This window comes from Musca autumnalis, unplaced genomic scaffold (assembly GCF_047663935.1).
Source record: "Musca autumnalis isolate F117 unplaced genomic scaffold, ASM4766393v1 scaffold_5, whole genome shotgun sequence".
Taxonomy (NCBI): domain Eukaryota; kingdom Metazoa; phylum Arthropoda; class Insecta; order Diptera; family Muscidae; genus Musca; species Musca autumnalis.
This window is the reverse complement of record NW_027412088.1, coordinates 66,197,972-66,209,776: the sequence shown is the minus strand read 5'-3', so window position 1 is coordinate 66,209,776 and position 11,805 is coordinate 66,197,972. Positions and strand designations below refer to the sequence as shown.

At 35.7% G+C, this 11,805-nt stretch overlaps 1 protein-coding gene across 2 annotated transcripts in view; it reads left to right on the top strand.

Annotated features, from left to right (window-relative positions):
• The first annotated feature begins 6,878 nt into the window (after nucleotides 1-6,878).
• LOC141405544 (putative ferric-chelate reductase 1 homolog) overlaps nucleotides 6,879-11,805 on the top strand; it is an 86,505-nt gene continuing 81,578 nt past the window's right edge. For both annotated transcript variants that reach the window (XM_073990009.1, XM_073990008.1), the window contains exon 1: nucleotides 6,879-7,288. The gene's annotated coding sequence lies outside the window, so the exon portion shown is untranslated. The remainder of the gene's footprint in view (nucleotides 7,289-11,805) is intronic.

Here is an 11,805-nt window from a genome sequence, read left to right as displayed (position 1 = left end):
GACGAATAAAAAACAGTCGTAAAGTTCTAACGATAGCAAGAGTGTTGTCAACTTTTGTTTAAACTTTTTATTCATAATTTTGCGTTTTAATTTTACTGAGTTAGAGAATCGCACTACAGGTGCATATTTGCAGTTTATGATACATAAAACGTTTCTTCAACTATAGATGGGTTATTTTCAGTTTCTTCATAGTACGATGTTTTGGAGGGATTTTTATCGTTCTCATGGGTAAACGAGTTAGCTCACTACCTGTAACGGGTGTTAAAGGCAGATCAAAAGGTAGCACCACGGCGGCTCCCTGTCCATTGGGCCGGGCCGAACGTTTTATATCCTCCACCGACAAGTTTTCTGAACTAAAATCTGCAGGTACCGTTATATGGGTGGTATAACATAACATGGACTTTATAAACAATTTTTGGTAGAAATGTTTTTAACCTCTGCAAATACAAAATCCTAATTACAAGGGCAAATTGGGCTAATACATTTAAAATTCCTAAAAGCGAAAATTCGCGTTATATGGGGCTATACCAAAACGTGGAAATACATATATAAAATATTTCAATTTAAATATTTGACAATATTTCAAATATACCTCTTTGAGTTTATTTCAGCTTGAGTCCATACTTTGTTGTATTCAAATATTTCATGGTACAATAATACAGGTAGCATTATCAAGCCAGCTAATGGTAACATAATGTGTCAATTGCATTGAATTGATGTCAAATTTTGACATCTTATGTTACCAACAATTGCCGATGCGGCTACCTGTGTATTTGTACCATGAAATATTTGAATAACAACAAAATGTTTTATAGTAAGTTTACATTTACGAAATCCACTCGATTTCAACTGTCAAATCCATAGGTTAAACGTCAAATGAAATCACATCTGAAATCCATTCGATTTCATTTGACTTCTATGGATTTGACAGTTGAAATCAAGGGGATTTCGTAAATGTAAACAAAGCATTACAGTGGATATGAAATTAATTAGTTGCGGGCGGAGGTTGGGAAGACTATAGTTTCAGTTGTCACCAAACAACTTCTTCAGTTCCCTTTTGCCGCCGACTCTGTATCGATAAACAGGTCAATAAGCCCATCCAGCAAATATGGACTCGAGCTGAAATAAACACAAAGATGTAAAATTCTGTCCGTCCGTTGAGTGTCGTTTTACGCGCCAAAAACAACTTCCATATGAAAAGTGATGCCAAGTTTTTCTTGAAGTTTTAAACTGGGCTTTCCCGAAATTTTGTGTGGAAGGTACACGAAGGAGTTGACATCGCATATAGTCTGACTTCCGAAACGTCAGTTGCTTTGTTATCGTACATGCAACTAGGCGTTCTTAGATCGAGTTCCATGCTACAGTAAAGGGTTTCAACAACCGCATGAAAACGTCAGTAAGAAACTTAACATCACTTACACATTTTTCATGTGGTTGTTGTTTTCAACGCGCGATGCAACTCACAACGGACCATATGTGCCGAGGACTTAAATTCAAGAAATTGAAGTAGTGGGGAACTCAATATAAGAGCCGATATTTTTTATTTATTTTATTTTTAAAATATTTATTACAATTAAACATTATATAAAAAAACACTAGCAAACCCCCTAGCATGGTACAATAATTCATAGGTAGGCCAGGTATGAGAATCGCCAAAAAAATACAACCCTGTCGCTATGGCTTAAAACGTCAAAATTGTTTTGATGAATGATAACGGATGAGTATACAAAGAAGAAGAAGAACGAAATGTTGAAATGAAAACAAAACAGAGTTGAATTTTTTGATCAATAAAAAATATCAACTCTGCATGTCAACACGGTTTTGACAGATTAAGCCATAACAAAAAAAATTGTAATCAGCTGTTAGCTGTGGCCTACCTAAGAATTATTGTACCATGCCCCCTAGTTTCATGCACGTCAACTCCTTCGAGTATTTTCCACACAGAATTTCGGAAAAGTCCAGTTTAGGATCTCCCTTGGTATAATAAGAAAGGTATGACAGAGCTCACAGCTGATTATAATATTTTTTCTTTTGGTGACCAACTTGTGTCAACGTCATTTTGTTACGTTTTGTTTTGAATATTCCAATTTTGACAAATTCCAAAAAATACATACACACATAACTGAATATTAATTGAAAAAAAGGATTGTAGTCGTAATAAACACAGAAACAATCACAATGAGAAGATGCAACGTATCAAAAACTGATTGGGAACTCAAATGACATTTTTTTAAATTCCTGGGGACTATAACCGTAGCTCTGAGTGGTCTGCTGGATGTGATATTAAATTTAAATTCAATGGCTTCAAATGTGAAGTTCAGTACTTACAAGGACACACAAATCGAAATACAGTAACAATCAGATTGAACATTGCAGATAATATGGAACATGAAGATGTAACGGAAAGATTACGTACATTCAGGGAGAAATTGATTGATATGGGCAAGTCTCCGCTGGTCTCCCAAGTAAACAAAGTTATGTCACGATATTAACTTCTATTTAAAAATGTAACTTCTTATTGAATATAAAATAAAGAAAAAAAGGTAAATCTTTCGCTAAATTCCCAATATATTTTTGTTCGGATTTATTATTACAATGTGATCTTAACCTCCAATAAGAAGAATTTCACTTTCTCCATTCTCTGGCGTACTTTTGAGGATTTAAGTAGTCCTTGCCGCCGTAAAATGGTAAGCACGCCTGTAGGCTACATTTCTGAGTATTTCAGCGAAGTGGGGTCGCTAGACAGGCATTAAGACACGTGGATAAAAAAGATTTGAGAGAAGTCTCCTTGTCACTTCCGGAGTTTCTGTGGTAAATATACATACATACATGTGCGCATATGTAGGTTGTGGAAATATAAAAGCTGCTTTTCTTGACATTTTTCTTGCTAATGTTCTGTATTCTTACAAGGACTCGAATTAACAGATTGATAATTAACAGAATCCAATCTTTCACTTCATAAAACGAGGACTTCTGCTGACTTTATTGATACTTTTTCTTTTCTTCGTATTAGTCAACAGTTACGATCTGTAGCAGGGACATTTCTAGTAGATCCGTATAAAAGTTATGGTCTTGTCCTGTAAATAAATCTTTATGAAATTTTAAAGGCAATTTCGAAAACTGAATATATCGTACCATTCATTTTTTTACACATTTCATTAATTTTAAAAATTTAATAAAATATGAAACAAAACAAACATTAACAAAAACAAAACTTGACGTTTGCACCATAGACAATTTTGAAAGGAAGCGGGCATACGTGTATGGTTGATTTTCCATAGTTTTTTCGAACCTGTTCTACCTTCCTTATTGTACCATGGGACCTCCCCAGCAAACCAAATGTCTGATGTCCGACAAGTCTGAACAATTTCGGAAGCAAAGTCGTTCAGATTTCGTTACGATTTCTAAACGATTTTTCGGACAGGAAATAGTTCAGATTTTGTACAGATTTCGTTCCGATTTCGGAACGAATGTCGGAAAGAAATTTCCTTTCCGAATTTCCCAAGGATTTTCTTCAGATTTCGTTACGAAATCGGATCGAAATCGATCCGATGTCGCTCCGACATTTCGTTCCGAAATTATGTCAACTACTTCATACAACTTTCGTTAAGATATCGTTACGATTTCGGATCAGATTTCGGATGTATCGTCCGAATTTTGTTCCGATTTCGTTACGATGTCGGTACGATTGGTTTGCTGGGTCCTTACGACCCGAAAGCTGTAAAACACCCCTACCGCCAGCAAGTTGGTCCACACTTTGCATATCGTAATATTTCTTCGAATAATAGATACAATTCGAAGGTGGTGCTTATAGGTCTACTTCTTCCGGTACCTCCCCCGCAAAAGTTCGAAATATTCCCTAAAATGGTACTCGCGATATCTCATAAACGGAGCAACCGTAACAAATCATTATTTTCCATACCTATTGTAGGTATTTCTTTTATTATATGCCAAAATCCTATCTGGTGTAAATGTTCCTAAAATATTATTGGAATTTACACTAGCGTTTGTTTTCATAATAAACATTAGGTGAGGTTAGGTTATAGGATGCGCAGCTGCTGTATGGGCAGCCACTCCACTCGGAGATCTTGAGGTCCATTGTGTTCATCCTGGATATTGAAGATATTCTGGTGTGATGTGTATACGTATGTTTGACTGTGGTTGTGTATGGATGAAGATTGTAGGTGATGTGGTTGTGGATGTAGGTTCTGGGGGTTCTGATCCGGTCTGTGTATGACATTTCGGCATCTTAGTTAGTGGTGATGATTGTTGGTGAATTGATGGTTATGGGTGATATGGTGTGATGGTGTTGCCTGTGGATGAGAAATGAAATGTAGCTGGGATGCGTTAGACAACGCTACTGTGTAGAGGTGGTGTTTGTTGCAATCCCAGTACGTTGGAGCCATTTCAGGCCTTTAGCAAGGTGAAGTAGATATAATAAACATTCCTAGTTTGATTCATTTGTCCTAACATGTATGAAAATAAATTTAAAATAGAACAGAACGTTTGTTCTGCTAGTCGAAAATGAAGCTGACTTCTTCCATGCCGATCCTAGTGGTTGATTTTAGTTCCCACATTTTGCGACGCTCAGGAGGATATATTATCCGCAAGGACCACTTCAAACAGCTCTAGGATCTCAAAATCGTCAGTTTTTTTGTGCTTTATCATGTACTAGACTGAAAAACTCAAAGAAATCTGCAAGGGTCCGTTTTTAGAGCTATCAGCGAAGTGTGACCTTAAATAGAGGCAATTAACCCACAAATATGGTTCTATTTTGCCTGAAAGATATCATTAACGTCCAGAGACATTCGCTAAAACAATAATATGTAAAGCTTTTATTGGTTATTCCATAAATTTTACGGTGATATCCATATTTCGTTGGGGTGAATGTATACATTTTTTTGCTATTAGGTCTGTACACTTTGCATATCGTAATATTTCTTCGAATATTAGATACAATTCGAAGGTGGTGCTTAGAGGTCCACTTCTTCCGGTACCTCCCCCACAAAAGTTCGAAATATTCCCTAAAATGGTACTCGCGATATCTCATAAACGGATTTCGTCCAAACTTTGCATCTCGAAATATTTTGCCCAAACTTAGTTTAAGTTCAAAAGAGTGCTCTTTCGGGCTACTCCTTGGCGTACAACCCAACAGTTTTGTTTAGGAGCGGTAAACGGTCTGTTCGAGGATGCTTCGGAAATTTTTACAGAAGGTACTCCTGTAGTGCGATTCTCTAACTCATTTTTAGAGTTACCGACAAATGTCGGTAAAATTAAAATGCTTATAATTTCTGTAGTTAACGATATTATTCGGTAAGTTAGCGACCAATAAAAAGTAGTCGTAAAGTTCTACCGAGAGCAACATTGTTGTCAACTTTTATTTGAACTTTTCATTCATAATTTTACGTTGTAATGTTACCGATTTTTGTCGGTAACTCAAAAAATGAGTTAGAGAATCGCACTACTGGTGTCTGTTTTTCGTGGGCAAGTCCATGTTTCCTAATACAATCGTCCAAGGCCTAAATTATATGATGACCAACTTGATTGGTGGACGTGAAAGATATAGAGAGGGATTAAGGCCTACGTACATAAGCTGCCTTGTCTGGTTGCCTTGCTTGCTTCTGATAAAAGAATAAAAAAGAAAAGGGTAACCCAGTTCGAAATTTGCTCGGCCTCCTTTATTCTTTTATTTTTATTATGTCAAAAATGAAGCAGGAAAGCAAGGCAACCAGGCAAAGCAGGCCTTAACTCCCAAAATAAGGCCCACTTCCAAAAGTGATTATGTCGGCTCATTTCTTTAGGTACCTCCACCGCAAAACTTTTGAGCTTTAATTCAAATCCATATTTGTGCAGGCAAGTTCATACGTCCAAAATTCTAAAACCCCCCTAATGCTTGGTTTACATTTACTAAATCCACTCGATTTCAACCGGCAGTCCCATTGCTTAAACGTCAAATAAAATAAAATGGATTTCGGATGAGTTGTCATTTGACGTATACGCAAAGGAAGTGACAGTTGAAATCGAGTGGATTTCGTAAATGTAAACCAAGCATAAATACGTAAGTTTTTTGGGAAAGAAGTGTTTCAATTCACACAGGCTGAGGGTATATCTCTATTGTTGAGATAATAGGTTGAAAGGTAAGGCATCGATATATACAAGTTCATATTGTTGTGGGGAATAAAAATGTGGCCATTCGTGCTCAATGCGTGTTAGACGACATTAACTATAGGCACGATATTGCCATCTTTTTTGGAGAGAAGTTAAGATCAATGAGTCATGAGTATGCCAACAACATTTTGCCAATAAACTCATTTAATAGAGAGAAGCTTAAATGTGGCTTTATCCAGAGATGGAAGTATTTTAGCCTTTCTCGAACATATTTTCTATATAAACTTTCGTTCATATGTTCTAGAAAGTAGTTTATTTAGATGTAAGGTACATTTTGATGGTTGGTTGTTTGCTTCAATTTTGATTGGTTCGCTATCAATAGAAAAACGAAACACGAGAAAAAATTATAAAAGAAATTTGACATTGACGATTTTGACATTGAATATGAAGATTTTATGTGTTTACTTTTTCTCTTTATGGCAAGAGCTACTTCTCTGCCTTCCAGAGTTAGTTAATCAAAATTCTTAAAGCTGAAAACACATCCAACGTTTGAGTAAAGTTTTGTGTCATTTCTGGTAGATGAATAAAGGCAAAGTGCTGCCAAGTTTCAAGTTTTTCTTTATTCTTCTACCAGAAATGACACAAAACTTAACTCAAACGTTGGATGTGTTTTCAGCTTAACGGTTTGGAAGATATGACCCTGGCAAAATGATCCCTTTCGAGATTATGGCCTCACGTCTTTGTAGGCTCATAACCGCGATAGTGTAAGTGATGGGGGAAAATGCCGAAACGCATATCTTTTTACTTTTGGTCTTCAATCACGCTGAGGTGTTAGAATATTGTTAATTTTCCATGACTCAAAAAATTATATACAACCGAACTAGGCAGAGTTAAGTGCTGCCAACCCTGGTAAGTAAAGAGCTTCATTAATTCTCAGCTCTATAACGTAGTATATGTTAACGTTCAAGTTTAGTTAAGCGAGTCAGTTACTAAACGTCGGGTGTTGTGAAAGGTTGTTGGTTACGGAAAACTGACGAGTGTGACAACAAAAAGCGCTCAAAAAATAAACAAAAGGGATTATAAACTTAAAAAATAGTTTTTTTGATAATACAACATTAAATATTCTAATAAGAGAATTTTATAAAAGAAATACATTCAATTTTGGTGCAAATATTTACAAGTGAGTGTTACATACAAGTGTTAAATATAAAATAACAACATTACTTCAAAAGAAAGTGTTTTATTTTGAATTTTGTTTTGTTCCATTTGGGCATGGTGTTTTTATTATTGTTTGTCACGTCTATGCAATTTTGAAAAAAAAAAACAAAAACACAAAAAGAAAAACGTCAACATTCGACAGCATTGCACCACACAGCGCAGCATAAAGTGCATAAGTAGTATGTATGTGTGGCTGTGTGCAGTGTTGGAATGCATCTTGAATGACCGTTGTTGTTGATGAAAGTGAAAACTTGTTGCCACAAAAACCTAGAGACAAATATCAAGTTTACAAAAAAAAGTTCGTCAGACAGGTTGTTTCAACTCCCAACTACCATTCAAGCTGATCTCACAAAAACAACAATTGAAGGAAAGAAATACAAAAATATAGTAATAACAATGTGAATAAATTCCAACAACAAAATTAAGAAAAAAATAGCAAAAAAAAAACAACAACAGACAAATCAAATCATATAGCCAGTCAAACCGCATTCAAGAGATTTGTGTGTCTCTTTTTATTGTTAATAATAAAATAAGTCAAAACTCTATAAACCTCTACCGAGTCTGAATATGGTGAGATAACTTTATATTTGAGCAAAACACTTGCCCAGCAGCCGTTGTCAGTGGTAGCCCACAAAAGAATTTACAATTATCGTCATCATCATCATCATCTGCACACCTAATCTAGCCGAAGCTTTTTAGATACAATAAAACAGGTTTTATTTCGCTGTTATTTTGTTTTGTGATATTTGCCGGCTAGCTGAATACTGTACTTTTTTCAACATTTGACTTTTCATTGAGGGATAAAAGTTCTACATTCCCTTTTCATGATTCATGTGACCCAAATTTATTATTTTATTTGAACGTAACAAATCAGTAATTTTCCATACCTATTGTATTTCTTATATTCTATGCCAAAATCCTATCGGGTGTAAATGTTCCTAAAATATCATTGGAATTTACACTAGCGTATGTTATCATAATAAACATTCCTAGTTTGATTCATTTGTCCTAACATGTATGAAAAGAAATTTAAAATAGAACAGAACGTTTGTTCCGCTGACTTCTTCCATACTGATCCGAGAGGTTGGTTTTAGTTCCCACATTTAGCGACGCTCAGGAGAATATATTATCCGCAAGGACGACTTAAAACTGCTCTAGGATCTCAAAATCGTCAGTTTTTTGTGCTTTATCAAGTACTAGACTGAAAAACTCAAAGAAATCTATCTGCAAGGGTCCATTTTTTTGAGGGATCTGCGAAGTGTGACCTTAAATAACGGTAATTAAAACACAATATATGGTTCTATTTTGTCTGAAAGATATCATGGACGTCCAGAGACATTCGCTAAAACAATAAAATGTAAAGCTTTTATTGGTTATTTCACACATTAGGTGTGTACGATAACTTTCCCAGCAATAATTACTCAGCAAGTTCCAGCAACCTCTCTCAATGAATTTTACTCTCTCGGACTCTCTCAATTGCAGAAAGTTATCGAACAAAATTTTGCAAAACTTGCAAGAAAGCCAGCTGTTTCCGAAAATATATGAACATTTTTTTGTTCCTTTTGATATTTTAAACCAAATGGAACAAAGACAAATTTTAAAATTGCTTTTGACTTATTTAGAGCAGTAATCCTATCCACCACGCTTTATAATCAAAAAAGGTGAAATTTGCCGGGTTAACCCACTTTATGAGGATTTATTTGACATTTGCACTATGGAATTGACATTTGAAACCCAAACTCACTGGGTTAATCCGGTTAAGTTTAACCGGGGTATTACAAATTTTTACGGGACAAATTTTCCCAGCAAAAATTTGCAAGTTCTCAGTCACAAAACTCTCCAAAAATCTCTCCCAACTCGCTCTCTTTTGCTGGATAACTTTGTTATCGAACAGTATTCAGTAAAAATTTGTACGAATTTGTACAAATTTTTGGGTTATCGTACAGACCTATTATTTTTCAATTTTTTTATAGAATTTACCGTAATTTGTATTATGAAATATACTTTTGTTGTATTTAATTTTGTTTACTAGGGATCAAGGCGAATTTAACAAGGTGATCCAATAGTTGGCGTTAGGTTGTAGTCTTCATTTGCTGTAAATTTTTTTGCGCGCGAAATATCCACAAAAGTTAGAAGAAAACGTTAAAATATTATTCGCGAAGCTTAAACAAAGATGTTGTACACAGATATTTTTTATAGAAGCGAACTATTTGTTATTTATTTTTGATTAAAAATATGTTTTGACAGCAAATGAAGACATAGGTTGCTCTTATTGTATCACCTTCTTTCTTACACCATGCTAGGGATATGAAATAGAACTATGTACTTGGATTTTCATAGAAATGTTACTTATCCTTAAAACCTGAGATTTATTGGGTGTATGTTCACATTATTCTTTGACCGACTGTATACTAATGGGAGACTTCAAAGTCCAAATAGGAAGGGACAATTACGAATAGGAATACGTAATGAGAAAACCATCAAAGCGTTATTTGCAACGAAAATGAAGCTCTTATTAGAAAACTGCAATAATCACGTCCCAAATATTGTTGGTTCTTCCTTCCTCATGCATTTTTTGGCTATTCGATTATATATAAATGTGAATTTGTTTTTTGTTCATACGCAAAAAATATGTAGGAATTTTGAAAGCTGAAATCCGAAGTCTCTGTGTGGGACGGAAAGCCTACGCTTCCGTGTGGGACAGGTAACCGAAGTAACTGTGTGGGACAGGAAACCGAAGTCTCCGTATGGGACAGTAAACAAGTGCTTTGTTCCAGAAACTGCAAGAAGTTACTATTTTTTACTACGATAACATTTTTTCCTTTGTTATCGGAAAAAATAGTAAAAATTAGTAGATTCTTGTAGTTCTGGAACAGACATAAGAATTCATTGTTGGTCTGTTCCAGTACTGCAAGAATCTACTAATTTTCACTATTTTTGTCGATAACATAAAGGGAAAAATTTTATCGTAGTAAAGAATAGTAGCTTCTTGCAGGTTCTGGAACAAAGCATGTGTGTAATGTTTCAATTAATTAATCGACTTTTTGTAGTCAAAAGTCTAAAGCTGGGTACACATTGTCAGTTTTGAATGACTGCTTTGTTGTTGCTTGCTAGTGTGGCCGTTCATTTTTGTAATTCATCATGCAACCACAAAATATTTTGTGGTTGCTGGACGGTTGGACAGTTATCGATAATTGCAAAAAATCGTCATTCAAAACTGACAATGTGTACTGTACTTAAAAATCGTAGTCGACTTTTGTCGATTTTCTTGTGATCAATTTTCGAGTTTGTCTATAGATTGTTGACTTGGCGGTTTTACAGTATCAAAAGATGTTAAATTAAAACTCGTGATCTTATTGAATGTTAAATAGAGAGTGAGAATATATGAGTTTATTATTAATGACAGTTGTCACTTACAAGTTTTACACAACATATGATGATAACTAGTATGTTATCGATAACTATCTCTGACATTTCTTCCCTCCTTAACAATAATTCATTTATTAATGCTTAATGAGAAATGTATTTACTTATAAAATGCATTATAAATTTAACCGATTCGGAGCCCTGATTTGTCTAGATGAACGCCGTAATGGTTGTGGTTCTGTAGCAGCAGGTGTTAATAAACTTGTAGTATCTTGGACCTCTCCATGATCCGCTGATGCTGATAAATCCTCAGGAGAGACAGGTTGATATTCACTATCAGGATTCCTTACAATGTTATGCTCAAATGAAGATGGCAAACTAGCGCTACATTCTTTCTCCTTACCTGCGCTTTCATTCTCGTGCGTTGACGCAACCAACCGCATTTGGTCAATGTGTCTTCTCCAAACACGATTATATTCCAGCTCCACATCGTAGTGTAACTCTCCCACTTTTCGAATAACTTTGCCACAACGCCATTTCTCACCCGACAATTATTCACGCACCATCACCTTTTCCCCTTCTGAAAACTGTCTTTTCGGTACCGGACGATCCGGCTCCTCCACCCCTCTTGGTACAATTAAATCCAGGCGTGATGAAATTTGACGCCCCAACATAAGCATCGCTGGAGACCTGCCTGTGCTTGGGTGCACTGCTCTTCGATATGCTAACAAGATCCTTGATAATTCTTTTTGCAAATCCGGCCCGGTACATTTTACTGCTTTCAACTTATTTTTTATTGTTTGCACGAAACGTTCCGCGAGCCCATTTTATGCTGTATCCCATTACTCTTTAGGAATCTTTGAAATTCTTTCGACGTAAACTGCGTCCATTGATCGCTTACGAAAAATCTCGGAGCACCCATCCTTGCGAATATTTCCCGACTAAGCTGTATTGTGGCCTCCGCTGTCATACTCGATGTCAAATGAACCTCGGGCCACTTACTAAAGGCATCAACCTGGATCAAAAGGTATTTTCCAAGAATTGGGCCGGCAAAATCGTCATGAACACGTTCGAATGGGTACGTTGCGACACTCCACGGATGACTTGGCGATG